General features: G+C 44.2%; 1 protein-coding gene across 1 annotated transcript in view; it reads left to right on the top strand.

The window, feature by feature from the left end:
- lrrc3ca (leucine rich repeat containing 3Ca) overlaps positions 1 to 18,828 on the top strand; it is a 50,373-nt gene that overhangs the window by 10,427 nt on the left and 21,118 nt on the right. The window lies entirely within an intron of this gene.

Below are 18,828 nucleotides of genomic sequence, written 5' to 3'. Positions count from 1 at the left end.
TCTTCTTTAGATTAATTAATAAGTGTTGGATTGGCAGCAGTACTGAACTGTCTCAATGTCAGCCTTCCATTAAGCTATCAAAACAGGAAAGTAATTTTATAATTGATTGGGAGTTAATGAATGCCAGTTTTGTAAGTCTGCTGTTCCAACCATGGATTTCTCTCACAGAGACAAAGCTTTTCACTGTACCTTGGTGCACATGACAATAAACTAAACTATTGTTCATAAGTTCATAAGTTGTAGGAGCAGAATTAGGCCATTCGGCCCGTCAAGTCTCCTCCACCATTCAATCATTGCTGATCTACCTTCCCTCTCAACCCCATTCTCCTGCCTTCTCCCCATAACCCCTGACACCCTTAAGGGCCTGTCCCACTTGGGCGTCATTTGTGCGTCCTGTCGCTGGCGCACGCGTCATGGCACGCACGTGATGCGCGCATGGTGCGTGGTGACGTAGGCAGTGAAGCGCAGTCGCGCGCGCTGCCCCAGGAGTTTGGGATGTACAAAATCTTTGCGCGCCCTCTGCGTGACACGCAAATAACACCCAAGTGGGACAGGCCCTTTACCAATCAAGAAGCTATCAATCTTCACCTTGAAAATATCCATTGACTTGGCCTCCTCAGCCATCTGGGACAATGAATTCCACAGATTCACCACCCTATGACTAAAGACATTCCTTCTCATCTCCTTTCTAAAGTTGCATCCTTTCATTCTGAGGCTATGGCCACTGGTCCTTGACTCTAGTGGAAACATCCATTCTATCCAGGCCTTTCACTATTCGGCAAAGTTTCAAGGAGGTTCCCCCTCATCCTTCTAAACTCTAGTGAGTACAGGCCCAGTGTCGTCAAGCATGCATCGTATGTTAATCCATGTTGTTGTGGCTAATTGGAAAAGGTACATGATTCATACGGCGATCAGTGTTCGATTCAAGTGCCTGGCCTCTTAAAACACTGTACTTTTAATTTGTGATCTATGCCGAGCTATCTGAAGGCATAGAGGGAAATGTTTCGCAGCAAAGTGCATATTAATATTTCAGTGTAAAGAATTATTCTGGTGCACTCATTAGGCTGAAAGGTCAACCCCATGCCAAGGGATCTAATAAATCACTCTAGTTTACCCGTGTCACCGTTGGGTGCGACATACTTGACGAATGCCATGTAAACACCAAGAATTGTGTATTTTGAAGCATAAAGCAAGCCTGTTTCATGTTACGATAGTGTTGCCTTTTGTTATCAGTATCACCCACCGGAAATAGGTGGGCCATTTTCAGTCGGTGCAAGGAGCGCCAGTCCCTGTGGGAGTTGGTGCCATGCTGAGCAATGTGTTTGCATGCTATTTTCACAAGATATTGGACCTTGCAGGGAAAGCTGATTTTCCCTTCTGCCTGATAAAACATTGATTACGCAGAATGTCGAACAAAGAACAGTGCAGCACATGGACGGGGTCCTCCGGAACACGATGTTTGTGCAGAGCATAACACCAAGCTGAGCTGATTGTAACCGTGTATCTCTCCGCTGGGTGGTTAGCACGCAACAAGAGCTTTTCACTACCTCGACACACGCCACAATAAATTAAACTGAAACTGATCCGTTCTGCCTGTACATGATCCATATCCCTCTATTCCCGGCACTCCCAAGATTGAGGTCGGATTGACTTGGATTGTTTTCGTCCAGAACGTCAAAAGCTGAGGGGAGACTTGATAGAGGCACATAATATGATGAGAGGCATAGATGGGGTAGACAGTCAGAACCTATTCCCCAGGGTGGAAATGGCCAACACTAGAGGGCGTAGGGAGGGGAGGGGGGGTGGAAGTTTAATGGAGATGTGCAGGGCATGTTTTTTACACAGAGAGTAGTGGGGCCTGGAGCACATTGCCAGGGGTGGTGTGGGGGTAGATACAATAGTGGTGTTTAAGAAGCTTTTAGATAAGCCCATGGACGTGCAGGGATATGGTTCATGTACAGGCAGATGAGATCAGTTTAACTGGCCGGTTCACTGGATACTTTCAAAAGAGAGCTAGATAGGGCTCTTAAAGATAGAGGAGTCAGGAGATATGGGGAGAAGGCAGGAACGGGGTACTGATTGTGGATGATCTGCCATTGTACAAGGCATTGGTGAGACCAAATCTGGAGTATGGTGTACAATTTTGGACGCCCAATTATAGGAAGGATGTCAACAAAATAGAGAGAGTACAGTGGAGATTTACTAGAATGTTGCCTGGGTTTCAACAACTAAGTTACAGAGATAGGTTGAATAAGTTAGGTCTTTATTCTCTGGAGCGCAGAAGGTTAAGAGGGGACTTGATAGAGGTCTTTAAAATGATGAGAGGGATAGACAGAGTTGATGTGGACAAGCTTTTCCCTTTGAGAAGAGGGAAGATTCAAACAAGAGGACATGACTTCAGAATTAAGGGACAGAAGTTTAGGGGTAACATGAGGGAGAACTTCTTTACTCAGCGAGTGGTAGTGGTGTGGAATGAGCTTCCAGTGGAAGTGGTGGAGGCAGGTTTGTTGGTATCATTTAAAAATAAATTGGATAAGCATATGGATGAGAAGGGAATGGAGGGTTATGGTATGAGTGCAGGCAGGTGGGACTAATGGGAAAAAAAAGTTGTTCGGCACGGACTTGTAGGGCCGAGATGGCCTGTTTCCATGCTGTAATTGTTATATGGTTATATGTTATATGGTTATCACATTGAATGGCGGTGCTGGCTCGAAGGGCCGAATGGCCTACTCCTGCACCTATTGTTTATAGCTTGGCATCATATTTGGCACATGAAGGGCCCGTTCCTGTGCTGTACTGTTCTATGTTCTATATCCATCTGTGTTTAAGAAGGAACTGCAGATGCTGGAAAATCGAAGGTACACAAAAATGCTGGAGAAACTCAGCGGGTGCGGCAGCATCTATGGAGCGAAGGAAATAGGCAACGTTTCGTCCCGAAACGTTGCCTATTTCCTTCGCTCCATAGATGCTGCTGCACCCGCTGAGTTTCTCCAGCATTTTTGTGTACCTTCTATATCCATCTACTTCTTTTCCTTTGAAGGTGGACACAAAATGCTGGAGTAAAGGGCCTGCCCCACTGTACGAGCTCATTCAAGAGCTCTCCCAAGTTAAAAAAAAAAAATCAAACTCGTGGTAAGCATGTTGAATGTACGTTGCGGGTACATCGGAGCTCGGGGACGTGTCTTAGCGGCTCGTAACGCTAACGGCAGGTACTCGGGAAACGCGGTAAGCTCGTGAAGATTTATCAACATGTTGAAAAATGGCCACGAGAGCCCCGAGTACCTACGAGCGGCCATTACCGTTATTCTCCGAGTTCGAATCAGTGGCCACTCGGGAGAACTCTTAATTTAGCTCATACAGCGGGTAAGACCCTTAATTCAGCGGGTCAGGCAGCATCTCTGGAGGAAAGAAATAGGTGACAATTCGGAACGAGACCCTTCTTCAGACTTCTTTTCCCTCCACGTGTTCTTTGAATATCCATTTCACCTGCTCTCTGTCTTATGTAGTCCTGCATTCTTACCATTCATGGGATAAAAATATTTGTTTCTTGAATATCTTATTAGTTTGATGTTATATTTATGGCCCTCGATCCTGGTCTTGCCTGCAGGCATGGACACATCTTTATATCCATGCTCCAGTATAAAAACCTTTTATTATCAGCCTTGTATCAATCTATATTATGTTCCTTTTCAGTTTTTATAAAGATGTCATTCTGACATGTCCCATGCAAACCCCCCCGGCCCCAACATATGAAAAAAAAAACCTCCCTTATTTTCTGTGCTATGTGAGAGAGATTGAACTGGTTTACAATTTTTGGAGGAAGTGGACAGAGTTGTGAAATGTAACCATGAAAACATTGTTCAAAATATTTCCATGAAGTTAAAATAATCTCCCTCATCATCTGCCACCATAAATTCAATATTTCTATTATGGATGAAAAATGTAAAGCCTGAAATTGTAGTTACAAAGAATTTCTCGAACGGAATAGTCGGCATAACAAAAAGCACTTTACAGGCTGCAGGAAAATCATTGTATAATGGATATTGAATGTCAATGTAGATTGGACTGCCTGTCAGTGTAGATTTACTGCTGGGCAGATCCTTTCCAAGATACGCTGTCACAAATCTGAAGCTTGTGTAGTGAGGTACATGAAGACTAACACAATTAGTCTACGCATTATCCTATTTTTACACTTAACTTTCTCTCCTCATTTCACCATCGTTATATCTCTCATTTTGTATTCACCTCTGAATATTTTCTGCCTGCCTTTCCCTCTCTCCATTTCCAGCTTACATTTGGGTTCATGGAAGAGCTCATAATAATTTCCAGTGTGTGCGTGTGTGCGTGCGCGCGTGTGTGTGTGTCTGTGTCTGTGTGTCTGTGTGTCTGTGTGTCTGTGTCTGTGTGTCTGTGTCTGTGTCTGTCTGTCTATATACAAGTGCCCTCCATAATGTTTGGGACAAAGACCCATCATTTATTTATTTGCCTCTGTACTCCACAATTTGAGATTTGTAATAGAAAAAAAAAATCACATGTGGTTAAAGTGCACATTGTCAGATTTTAATAAAGGGTATTTTTATACATTTTGGTTTTCACCATGTAGAAATTACAGCTGTGTTTCGAAATCTGTTTTAAAAACAATCGTTTAAAAAAAAAATCTTTATTGCCAAGAACATGGTGAATTCCACCCATTGAGCAGCAGGAGTGGGGTGTAACATCTCCTCTTGCTTGTTGTATTGAGCTATGTAGATTGGAAGAGGATACGTCCAGTCCTCCATTCTGTGCTTAGCTGGTAAACCATAAGACCGTAACATATTGAAGCAGGATTTGGCCATTCAGCCCATCGAGTCTTCTCTGTCCATTCGATCATGGCTGATCTATTTTCCCCTCTCAACCCCACACACCAGCCTTCTCCCCGTAACTTTAGACTCCCTGAGCTCAGTTTAGCTGAGCTAACCCCAGCTGCAGCAGCATTTAGCAGTCCATGACCACGAAGAAATACTTACTAGACTCTCTAATAATGGTTGCTAATTCGTCACATGTTCATAGGTCATAGGAGCAGAATTAGGTTGTTCGGACAATTGAGTCTACTCTGACATAAAATCATGGCTGATCAACCCTTCGCACTCAACCCCATTCTCCTGCCTTCTTCCATGAATTCTGCCTCTAAATGTAAACTGTCACAGTTGTTATGCCTCCTGAGATTGTAAGTTGCAAGTTACTCAATCCTCCAGCTGAGGGACATATGGCAGGCATCTGGGACCTTGTGAATGAAAGCTCCTTAGTTTAACTTAGTTTAGAGATACAGCGTGGAAACAGGCCCTTTGCCCCACCGAGTCCGTGGAGACCAGCGATCACCCCGTACACTAGCACTGCCCGACTCACGAGGGACAATTTACAATTTTACCAAAGCCAATTCAGCTGCAACCCTGTACGTCTGTGGAGTGTGGGTGGAAAACGGAGATCCCAGAGAAAACCCATGCAGGTCACGGGGAGAACGGACAAACTCCTTACAGACAGCACCCGTAGCCAGGATCGAACCCGGGTCTCTGGCGCTGTAAGGCAGCAACTCTACCACTGTGTCACTGTGCTGCTCTTGGCCACAACTTTGGAGGGAAAATTGAAGCGATCTTGTCTGATATAACCATAGGCCTTGTATCCATGGGCCTACTTTTCTTTGATTAAGAGTTAATGGGAGAACTGCTCAAAGCCACTGAATGAAACATTAGAATCTGAAGTGAGCTACGGTCTTGTTACAGGAGGGAAGCTGAGCTTATATTAGTAAAATGAAAGCATGGTAAATTATTCATAATCATTTTTGAAGACTGGTGATTTACTCATTAAAAAAGGAAGCACTTTTTATGAGTGGAATCAATATTCAAAAACACACATGCAAGGAGCAGGAAGAAAACAGCACGCTATTAAAACAAAATGGCACTGCCTGAAACCGTGACCTTGAAAGTGGATAGACTCAAAGTGCTGGAGTAACTCAACAGGACAGGCAGCATCTCTGGAGCAGCGGGGTGGGTGACAGTTCGGGTCGAGACCCTTCTTCAGACTTCTTCTGAAGAAAGGTCTCGACCTGAAACGTCACCCATTCCTTCTCTCCAGAGATGCTGCCTATCCCGCTGAGTTTCTCCAGTATTTTGTGTCTATCTTTGATTTAATCCTGCATCTGCAGTTCCTTCCTACACCTTGTAAGTGGATTTTGTTCAACCCTTTAGCTGGTCCTGTTGGCATGAGGTCCACTGTTGGGGTCTGACATCCTGTGAGTTCATAAGTTATTGGAGCAGAATTAGGCCATTCGGTCCATCAAGTCTACTCTGCCTTTCGATCACGACTGATGTATCTCTCCCTAACCCCATTCACCTGCCTTCTCCCCATAACCCCTGACACTCGAACTAATCAAGAATCTATCTATCTCTGCCATAAAAGCTGATGATACAAGACTGGGTTGTGTCATTTCTCAGACCATTTAGTAAACAGCTTCTTCCCCTCTGTTATCACTCTTATGAACGGTCCTTCCATAAGCTCAGCTGTTGTTCAACCATCACCTATTCCCTATATGCCAGACCCGCTGAGTCACTCCACCATTTTGTGTCTATCTTCAGAGTACTGATATTAATAGGTTAACAGAGGTTAAATTCGCAAGGAGGACGAAATTTACAGAGAAGATAGACACGAAAAGCCGGAGTAACTCAGCGGGTCAGACACCATCACCGGAGAAAAAGTAATAGGTGACGTTTCGCATTGTGTATTTTAAGGGTTTTGTGGGTAATGTGAATTGTATTCGCACCGAATTTTATTAGCGCGGCTGACAAACAGGTGACTGGGGAAATTACTGAAGAGCACAAGCGTATGGAGTGACTGAAAGAGGGAAGATATTGTAAATCAGTTTGTGCTAGCATTCAGCTTGACTGCACCAGTCCTCACACCGAGTTCATTAATCCTTGTTCTCTGTACCTACACTCAGCACTGCAGCATTTTCTTCAATTATTTATCTAATTCTCATTTGAATGCGACCATTTAATTTGGCTCAGCTAATGTACTCTGGGCTTTAATTTGGAGATACAACGCGGAAAGAGGCCCTTCGGCCCACCGAGCCCTTGCTGACCCGCGACCCCCGACCTGTTCTAACAAAGTTTCTTGAACCTTTTTACATCGAACTCTTACCGCATCGGTGCGACCTCCTGCACCCGTGCAGAATTCATGAACTTCACCACCAATTTTCGTCCTGCACTCAAATTTGCTTGGAGCATCTCCGTCACCTCCCTCCCCTTTCTTGATCTCACTGTCTCCATCACAAGACATAGATTATCCACTGACGTCTATTACAAACCCACTGACTCCCACAACTATCTCAACTACACATTATCCCACCCTGATTCCTGCAAGACTCTATCCCCTTCTCCCAATTCCTCCGTCTACACTAGATTTGCACCCAAGATTTACCACCTCAGGCAATTGAGGAAATTCAGAGTGTCTCTGAGGATCCTCCAGTGCTTCTACTCAGTGGCTGTGGAAAGCATCTTGTCCGGAAATATTACAATCTGGTTTGGGAATTGCTCTGCCCAGGCCAAGAAGGCTCAGCAGAGAGTAGTGCGTTCGGCCGAACGCACTATGGGAACTTCACTCGCCCCCCTGCAGGAACTATACATCAGGAGGTGCAACTCCAGGGCCAATAAAATCATGGGAGACCCCTTCCACCCCTGCAACGGACTGTTCCAGCTGCTACGGTCAGGCAAACGCCTCCGTTGCCATGCTGTGAGAACGGAGAGGCTGAGAAGGAGTTTCTTCCCAGAGGCCATTAAACTCCTTTTTTTTTTTTTTGCTGTTTTTTTTGTTTATTTTATTAGAAGTTAATACAGCACAAACAGTACAGTGGAACCTAATTTTAGGTGCCAACTATGTAATACCGTAATCCATTCTATATACAACCTCTAGTTTTATGTTATAAGAAGGAAGTGAGCAGGACAAGAAAAAGAAAACAATAGAAAGAGGAAAAAGTGGAAAAATAGATGGTAGCGAGTAGAAAAACGTGAAGTGTGTATATAAAAAATAAAAAAAGGAAGAGAGAAAGTGGAAAGTAGAAATAGAAGAGAAGGCCCCTTAAAAGAGAATTTTTCAAATCTGTATTCGGAGATGTAGATCTATCCGCGTCATGAACTGAAATCAGCAATCCTTACGGTACCGCTGCATCACATGATTCCAAAAAGAGGATTGTAAACTCCTATCTCACCAGGGACTAACTTTACTGAACCACTCTACTGCTTTTATAAAAATTGCTGTTTTTTTCCCTTTTTCCTTCCGCCCACAATATTTAATATAAAAAGAATATGCGATTCTGTTACATTCTGTTTGTAGTTTGTTTGTTTTTTTGCACAAAGTCCGCGAGCATTGCCACTTTTTATTTCACTGCACATCTCGTATGTGTATGTGACGAATTAACTTGACTTGACTTGACTTGAGATTAGGTTTTCCCATTTCCACCCCTTTCTGCCTTCTGCAGAGACCGTTCCCTCTGCAACTCCCTGGTTAACTCATCCCTTCCCACCAAAACTACCCACTCCCCAGGTACCTTCTCCTGCAACCGCAGAAGATGCAACACCTCAAGTTCAAGTTCAAGTGAGTTTATTGTCATGTGTCCCTGTATAGCACAATGAAATTCTTGCTTTGCTTAAGCACACAGAACGTAGTAGGCATTTACTACAAAACAGATCAGTGTGTCCATATACCATAATATACTGTTGCTATACCTCCTCCCTTGACTCTGTCCAAGGACCCAGACTGTCCTTTCAGGTTAGGCAGAGGTTCACTTGCACCTCCTCCAACCTCATCCTTGTATCCGCTGTTCAAGATGTGGACTCTGATACATCGGCGACAACAAACGCAGACTGGGCAATCATTTCATGGAACACCTTCGCTCAGCTCACGTGAACCAACCTGATCTCCCGGTTGCTGGACACTTTAATTCTCCTTCCCATTCCTACACAGACCTTTCTGTCCTTAGTCTCCTCCATTGTCAGAGTGAGGCTAAACACGGAACAGCATCTCACATTTCGCTTGGGCAGCTTACAGCCAGTGGTGTGAATATTGATTTCTCTCACTTCAGGTAGCCCCGGCATTCCCTCTCTCTCGCTATCCCTCCCCCACCCAAGTCACACCAGCTTCTCATTTTCACCCTACAAACAGCTAACAATGGCCTGTTTCCTTTATCATAGTTACTTTTTTACATATCTTTCATTCATTGTTCTTTATCTCTCCACATCGCCGTCCATATCTCTTCTTTCCCTTATCCCTAACCAGTCTGAAGAAGGGTCGTGACCCAAAACGTCACCCATTCCTTCTCCCCATAGATGCTGCCTGTCCCGCTGAGTTACTCCAGCTTTTTGTGCCTATCTTTCTTGAACCTACACTGTTAACTACATTACAATTTCCATAGATGCTTCCTGACCTGCTGAGTGTTTTCATTAGGTAGAAAAAAGTGCTGGAGAAACTCAGCGGGTGCAGCAGCATCTATGGAGCGAAGGAAATGGGTAACATTTTGGGCCGAAAGCCTTCTTCAGACTGAGTGTTTTCATTAAGTCTGTTTTTACTTTTGATTTTTAACATCTGCATATATTTTATTTTGATACTCCAGATCACATCAACTCACAGTGAGACAGAAAAAATCATTCAGTTCACCTTGCTTCCATTTGCTTCCAATATTCTATACCTCGGCCCTTCATTATCTTATGCTATCTGCTGGGTTTTTTCTAATTATTTTTTGTGAGAACGTTTTTTTTCTAATTTTTTTTGATAAAAGTTCAATAAATGTGAACTTTGAACTTTTGCATCCATGTCTTAATTTATGCACCGTTTTCTTTATTTAAGAAATTTTGTGTAATTTCTGCATATTTTATGTTTTTGGTGTGTGTGTGTGTGTGTCCGGGTGTATGTTTTCCTGTGATTCTGTTGCAAGCACGATTTTCATTGTACCTGTACCTCACCGTACATGCATTTGACAATAATAAACTTGACTTGACGTTGACTCACCTTGACCCTCTTCTGCCACTGGAAACAGTTCATCCATCATTGTGTAGCCATCCATGACAACACAGTTCAACACAGTACAACAACTGGAGTTACTCGGTGGGTCAGGCAGCATCTCTGGGGAACACACCAGCATCTGAGGTTCCTTCTTACACATAAATAGGTGACTTTTGGACTCTTCCTAGAAGGGTCCCAAGCTGAAACACCACCTACCCATGTTCTCCAGAGATGTATTCAAGAGAGAGTTAGATATAGCTTTTAGGACTAACGGAATCAAGGGATATGGGGAGAAAGCAGGAACGGGGTACTGATTTTGGATGATCAGCCATGAACATATTGAATGGCGGTGCTGGTTTGAAGGGCCGAATGGTCTATTCTGCACCTATTGTCTATGTTTCTATGTTTCTACGTGACTGTGTGGGTTTCCTTCGGGTGCTCCAGTTTCCTCCCACATCCCCAAGACGTAGGTTAATTGGCCTTCTGTAAATTGCCTCGACTGTGCAGGGAATGGATATGGAATGTTTCTATGCTGCCTGACCCACTGTGTTACTCCAGCACTTTGTGTCTTTTTCGTGCAAAGCAGAAATCTGCAGTTCCTTGTTTCTACGGTCTCATGATCTTGATTCTGGGGAATAATGCAAGTCTATGTTCTACACGTCCGTTGACACGAAAATCATTAATTCTCAGTTAACATTAATATTTGATCCACCATCACTTGATGCTTATGGAATTTGCTCCAAGGCGGAAAAAAATGTCCTGATGCTAAAGCAGCTAAAAATAGATTTACCTCCTAAAGATAACATTGCTACTGAACTCACAGTGCCCTCCATAATGTTTGGGACAAAGTCGTATCATTTATTTATTTGCTTCTGTAATCTGCACTGCAGTTGATGCATTCACCGAAGATAGACACAAAATGCTGGAGTAATTCAGCGGGACAAGCAGCATCTCTGGAGAGAAGGAATGGTTGACGTTTCAGGTTGAGACCCTTCTTCAAAAAGTCTGAAGAAGGGTCTTGACCCGAAAAGTCACCCATTCTTTCTCTCCAGAGATGCCGCCTGTCCCGCTGAATTACTCCAGCATTTTGTGTCTATCTTCGGTTTAAACCAGCATCTGCAGTTCCTTCCTACACATTTCCGATGCATTCACCTGGTCTGCTCTGACATTAACATCTAAACCATTTGTTTCACTTTTAAATGTGTCATTACATTTGCTCAAGTATCGTTTGATCAACTGACCTTCTTAAAAAATATATTTAAATCTGCTTTCTTGCAATGTTTTCAATATTATTTATTTTGTTTTAACTTTTCAATATAGACGGTCTATCTGAAGCCTTCAACCCACAATAATTTCTAAGATGGAAGGAGGAGAAAGGAATTCTTACGCATTAACTATAACAATATTTTAGGATCATCAATAACGGTGTTGAGAATTTTTCTATGTTTTTAGCATCTGGAATAATGTTGAGGATTCCAGTATGAAAGTAGACACATTTACTCTTGTAAGAAAGAACTGTAGATGCTGGTTTAAATCGAAGCTAGATACAGAATGCTGGAGTAACTCAGCGGGTGAGGCAGCATCTCTGGAGAGAAGGAATGGGAGATGTTTCGGCTCCAGACCCTCGACCCAAAACGTCGCCCATTCCTACATTTATTAACATTCTGAAGTTACTGTATCAAATTTGTTGCTATTTCCCACTTCAGCCATTGTTGAGCGACGCTATTAGTTTAATAACAGCTTGTATGGGCAATTTTCCTGCTTGGATAACAGCTATTTTGAATTTAAAGAAAGAATATTTATGATATACGATTTGCATGTGCACCTTAGGAACTGCGGTGGCATAGCAACAGAGAATGAGTCACAGAATCATAGAATCATCCAGCATGGATCCCAGCCATTTGACCCATCTTGTCCAGACTGACCAGTTGCCACTCATCCCCATTAATCCCATCTCCTGGCACCTTGTCCATAGCTTTCTATGTCTAGCTGATTCAAGCATTTATCCGGACACTGCTTGCATGTCAATGACCCAGCTTCAAGCATTTTCTCAACCATGATCTTCCTCAGCAGGCTTATGGGGATCGATGACCTTGTTCCTATATGCCTTTGTGCAGAGAAGATTAAGTAAGTGATAGGAGCAGAATTAGGCCATTCGGCCCATCGGATACTCCACCATTCAATCATGGCTGATCGATATCTCTCCCTCCTAAACCCCATTCTCCTGCCTTCTCCCCATAACCCCGTACTAATCAAGAATCTATCTCTGTCTTAAAAATATCCATTGACTTGGTCTCCATAGCCTTCTGTGGCAATGAATTCCACAGATGCACCACCATCTGACTAAATAAATTCCTTCTCATATCCTTCCTAAAAGAATGTCCTTTAATTCTGAGGCCATGATGTCGAGTGCTAAACTCTCCCACCAGTGGAAACATCCTCTCCACATCCACTTTATCCAAGCCTTTCACTATTGAGTAAGTTTCAATGAGGTGCCCCCCTTCCCCTCATCCTTCTAAACTCCAGCGAGTACAGGTCCAGTGCTCACTCAATCTTGGGACCATTCTTGTAAACCTCCTCTGGCCCCTCTCCAGAGCCAGCACATCCTTCCTCAGAAACCAAAGTACTCTCCCTTTCATGAGAAAGTAAGGTGTAACCACATTGTAGTCTAAGTGCTCTCATTTGACCCCCACAGTCTTCCATCATCAGGAGAGTCTACTCTTTCGATCTCACCACCCCCCCCCCCCCCCCCCCCCCCCCCCCCCCCCCCCCTCTATATCTGCTTCAGACCAAGGGTTATGAAACTCCAAAGCATCTGGGGTGGCACAGTGGCATAGCAGGAGACTTGCTGCCTTACAGCACCAGATACTTGGGCTTGATCCTGAGTATGGGCGCTGTCTGTATGGAGTTTGCATCTTCTCCTTTCACCAGGTTGTCTCCCAGTGCTCCCCTTTCCTCCCACATCCCAAAGATGTGCAGGTCTGGAGGCTGCTTGTCTTCTGTAAATTGTCCCTGGTGTGTAGGATAGTGCTAGTGCATGGGGTGATCATGGTCAGAGCGGACTCGATGGGCCAAAGGGCCTGTCTCCATTCCGCATCTCTCATCTAAACTAAACCTGTCAGCTCCAGTTTCCATGAGGCCAGGGCCTTCCTTACCACTGCTCTCCTTCATCTTACTGTCTGAAAGTTAGGAGAATTTACCATTGTATCCAAATGTTATTTCCTGTGGGGGAGGGAAGAAAATGGGAGGAAATATTCCACGGGAAGGCAGTGAGCGGAGATGGAGAGGCACAAGGCTCAGGAAATTTAGCAAAGGACATAGGGAGAGTACCAAACCATGACATAAGTATTCTTCCTTTTTGGTTCAAAAAAAGCCGTTTTCCAAGTAAAAAAATTGCCAAAACAAGCTGTTATTAAACTAACAGCATCGCTCGACAATGGCTGAAGTGGGAAATAGCTACGAATTTGATACAGTAACTTCAGAACTGAAGTAAATGTGACTTTTTTCAGAGACATTTGTTAGGCCACATTCCGAGCGTTGGCCCATTATAGGAATGATGTGAAAGGTTTGGAGAGATTACAGAAGACATTTACCAGAATGCTGCCTGGATCACTAGTGTTGCCAACCGTCCCATATTAGCCGGGCCATCCCGTATATTGGACTAAATTGGTTTGTCCCTTACGGGACCGCCCTTGTCCTGTATTTGAATGCTCGGGTCGAGGGGGCTGTCGGGTCGGAGCGCCGTGTCGGGCCCCACCTCACCCGTCCCGACGTAGTGCAGCCCATGGAGTGTAGCAGCAGCACCTCGCCTGTTGGTCAGCAGCCCGGCCATCTGTCTGACCTTCGGGCCTTCGCTTACCACTGATACCATGAGTTGGATGGGGTGCCGGACTTTATGTGCGGGCCAGCTGAGGAGTTTTGGCCCAGGCCACGCGACGTCACACGCAAAGTCCGACACCCGGGCCAAAACTCCTCAGCTGGCCCGCCGGCTGGGCTTTGTGCGCTGTCCAGAACCCGGGCCAACTCATCATTCACCCAGCCACGGCCGAGTCGGTCAACGAATTGCCGTCGGGAATTTGTCCCTTAGTTTGACCTTTTGTTCCTTATTTGGGAGTGAGAAAGTTGGCAACTCTAGGTATCACACCTAACAAGAGTGTGTAGGAAGGAGCTGCAGATGCTGGTTTATATCCTCCTTGATTCAGCCACAACCTTGATCACTGCTCTGAGCAAAACCTAACTGCTGAAGAAACACAGTGGGTCAGGCAGCATCTGTGTGGGAAACGGAGAGATTACTTTTCTGGTTGGGACACCTCTTCAGACCGATGAAGGGACCCTACTGAAACATCGTCTATCCATTTTGCACCACACATGCTGCCTGATCCGTTGAATTCCTCCAGCAGTTAGTTTTTAATCAAGATTCCAGCAACTACAGTCCCTTGTGTCTTCAACTACTCTTTTGTTAGGTTTTCTAAATTGCAAATCAAATTTAAACCTTTGCACAATCTCACCTGGCTTGGATTAAAGTGGTCTTTCATCAAATCTGCTTGTTTCTTAAATGTGTATGACGGGATTCCTGTGTGTTTGATGCAGATTATATTATAAGAAATTACTTAATTAGCTTCCCTACCAAGTATTCCTCCCACCTGTTTCATTGTTATGAAAAGCAATTACAACAATGGAGAGAAATTATAAGAATACATCCAAATAAACGATTTTAGCTAATTGGTATACATTTAAAAAGCCTCGTGGGAGAAAATGCTCCTTCCTTTGAGAAACCAAAAGGACAAAGGACAAAGGACATTTATTGTCAGGTACACCAATTAGTGTAGTGAAATTTAAGTTGCCATTTGCAGCACAATAAAAATAACACACAACATTAAAGAATTTAACATTAGACATAAAAACATCCCCCTACGTTGGTTCCCACTGTGAGGGAAGGCAACCAAGTGCAGTCCTCTTCCTCGTGTTCACCCCGTGGTCGGGCCTGTTGAGGCCTCCGCAGTCGCCGCGACGACGGCCCGATGTTTCAGGCCCTCCCGCCAGATGATGGAACTCCGGTGTCAGGAGAACACTCTCAGCGGCTTGGAGTGTCTGGAACGGCCGCTTCCTCCCCGGAGACCACAGGCCGCGCTGGTCGGAGCTCCAACACTGGCGATCTCGGCGAAAGATCCCAGGCTCCGCGGTGTTCAAAGTCAGCGCCGCCCGCAACCATAGCTCCATCTTGAGGAGAGGTGATAGATAGTGGATGTGGGAAGTCGGCAGGGAAAATGGAGGATTTTGGTCTTCTGAGTTGAGTTTGGTTTATTGTCACATGTACCGAGGTACAGTGAAAATATTATGTTGCGTGCTAACCAGTCAGCGATGAGAATAAAGAAGGGGCTTGACCCGAAACGTCACTCATTCCTTCTCTCCAAAGATGCTGCCTGTGCCGCTGAGCTTTTTGTGTCTATCAGTGGAAAGACAATACATGATTACCATCGAGCCATCCACAGCATACAGATACATGATGAAGGGATTGATGTGAGTAAGGTTTAGTGCAAGTTAAGCCAATAAACTCCGATCAAAGGGTCTCCAATGAGGTAGATAGTAATTCAGGACTGCTCTCCGGTTGTGGCAGGGCGGTTCAGTTGCCTGACAACAGCCGGGAAGAAACGGTCCCTGAATCTGTAGGTGTGCATTTTCACACCTGTATCTTTTTGCCCGATGGGAGAGGGGAGAAGTGGGAGTGGCAAGAGTGGCTTCTGGTTGCAAAGGTGAACACATTCACGTTGATCAAATAAAAGTAGATGACCTGACTTGCCCCAGAGAGGCAAGACCCTGCAGATGATACCAGTAGATTCAACAAACAGCTGGAGGACTAATGGGAATATTTAACGGGGGAATCCAACTCATAGCGAATATCGTTGGAAGGTAATTTATGATTCTTGTCATTCACCAACATTTTTCATGGCCCGCGCGACCTTATTCTGAAAGCTGTTTGCTGCCTTATTGAAAAGCTATCTCTCCCTTGCCATTTACAGCTTTATTTCCCTCAGAGAATTAATTCTCACGCAAGAAGTCAACGCTCAGAACAAAGCTGCCAGACATGGTGTTCTTTTGTCCACCCACATAAAAACGTAGGCTTTATCTACACTTCGCACTGCCTCGGCAAGGCCACCAGCATAATTAAGGATGAGTCTCACCCCAGTCACCCCCTCTTCTCCCCTCTTCCAAAAGCTCCCCTTTTCAAGAGAGAGCTAGATAGGGCTCTTAAAGATAGTGGAGTCGGGGGATATGGAGAGAAGGCAGGAACGGGGTACTGATCGCGGATGATCAGCCATGATTACATTAAATGGCGGTGCTGGCTCGAAGGGCCGAATGGCCTACTCCTGCACCTATTGTGTATTGTCTAAAAGGCAAGTTTTTTTTTTAAAATCGCAAAATATACTTTATTCGAGAAATAAATGTATACAATACATGATCTATACAAAACTCCATCCGACATCCTCGAAGGCTATACATACATTCAATACAGTTTCCCAAATTACAAATTTTTTACCCCACACCCCTTCCAACAGTCAAGTGTTACAGAAGCATGAAAATGCACACCTCCAGATTCAGGGGCAATTTCTTTCCAGCTGTTATTAGGCAACTGAACCATCCTATCACCAACTGGAGAGTGTTTCGTGACCTAACATCTACCTCATTGGGCACCCTCAGACTATCTTTAATCGGACATTACTGGACTTTATCTTGCAACAGACGTTATTCCCTTTATCCTGTATCTGTACGCTAGCTGGCTTGATTGCAATCATCTATAGTCTTTCTGCTGATTGGATAGCTTGCAACATATGAGCGGGTAACCCTTGTGCACCTGAATGTCTAAAAACCTATCAACATTATTCAAATATATTCCCCCGTGAATGTATATTCAATGCCCCAGCCTCGACAGGCATCTTGGATGGGGAAGTGTACAGTCTCAGGGCCCTTGGAGAGAAGACATTGTATTTAATTCCCACACATCTGAACGCTCTGCTGAGATTGTGCCCTCAAATTCCAGGAAATTCTGAGGAAACACTGTCTCAGCATTCACCTTGTCTGGCCAGCTCTTACATATTAGATCATCATTCATCCATCTCTCTAGTGGGACACAATGTTAGACACGAAAAGCTGGAGTAACTCAGCGGGACAGGCAGCAGCATCTCTGGAGAGAAGGAATGGGTGACGTTTCGGGTCGAAATGTCTGAAGAAGGATTTCGACCCGAAACGACCACCCATTCCTTCACTCCAGAGATGCTGACTTTGGCATCCGCGTCTGCATCTGCAGACCCTTCCCACTCATCTCTCTAGCGGGCTTGGCCTCGTCCAGGGGTGGGAAACATGCGGCCTTTTGAATGAATTCTTTCATTTCACTGCACATCTCGTATGTGTATGTGACAAATAAACTTGACGACTTGAATCCAAATTTTGTAGAACAAGTCGTTTTATTATTATATAAACATAGAAAATAGGTGCAGGAGTAGGCCCTTCGGCCCTTCGAACCTGCACCACCATTTAATATGATCATGGCTGATCATCCAACTCAGTATCCCATCCCTGCCTTCTCTCCATACCCCCTGATCCCTTTAGCCACAAGGGCCACATCTAACTCCCTCTTAAATATAGCCAATCAACTGGCCTCAACTACCTTCTGTGGCAGAGAATTCCACAGATTCACCACTCTCTGTGTAAAAAATGATTTTCTCATCTCGGTCCTAAAAGACTTCCCTCTTATCCTTAAACTGTGACCCCCTTGTTCTGGACTTCCCCAACATCGGGAATAATCTTCCTGCATCTAGCCTGTCCAACCACTTAAGAATTTTGTAAGTTTCTATAAGATCTCCCCTCAATCTTCTAAATTCTAGCGCGTACAAGCCGAGTCTATCCAGTCTTTCTTCATATTATTAATATGTTTTTGTTCGTCTTTTATTATTTTAATTTTAATCTTAAAATGAACGTATTTAAAATACCAAAGAGTAATAGAAGATTCAATGAAATAACCCTCCCTGACTGACGGCCACAATTAAAACATTAGTAAGTCATGAGGGCTATTTTAACAAAATAACGTACATTTTGAAGTATATCTAATTGAAGTTTTTTGGATGCGGCCTTATTAGATCACAGCTAACTTAATGCAGCCATCCACCATGAAAAGGTTCCCCACCCCTGGCCTCGTCTATTCAAACTCTCCTTACATGTCGTAAAATGTAACGTTGTCAATTAACGAGACGTCAGCAGCTTGTTAAGTTTCTCTTGAATGCAAATGAGGAGCAAACACGCGGGATTATGAATGCAGAGCAAATGTTGATATAGAAGTCCAAAACAGAGCTGCTTTCATCTTGGCTCTGCCTTGAGGTGAAGCTGCTTAAATGTTTGTACAGAAATTTCTTGGCTGCTACCCAATTAGTGGTAATTATTCACCAAAGATAAATTGCAAAGTGTAGGAATCGGGGGAATTATATGATGGAGCAAAATGGAAGCTTGGCACTTGTAGTGCGATGCATTCACCGAAGCTGTGGCTGATCGTTTTTTTTTTAATAAGTTCTGATTATTTATTAAAAAGGAACAGACAATAATATCTTGTCACGGAACCAAAGGGCCTGGACCATCATCGCAGCTGGTTTGTAGCATCACCTATAGCTTTTCTCCATTTCTCCAGAGATGCTCTCTGACCCGCTGGGTTGCACCAGCTTTTTGTGTCTATCTTTAGGTTAGTCACCTGCCGCTTTCATTTGTAACGACGAGATGCTTTCTTTGCTCCTCTATGTGGAGCCTGATATT

Source organism: Leucoraja erinacea, chromosome 27, assembly GCF_028641065.1.
Source record: "Leucoraja erinacea ecotype New England chromosome 27, Leri_hhj_1, whole genome shotgun sequence".
Lineage (NCBI taxonomy): Eukaryota > Metazoa > Chordata > Chondrichthyes > Rajiformes > Rajidae > Leucoraja > Leucoraja erinaceus.
This window is presented reverse-complemented; position numbering and strand designations above follow the sequence as displayed.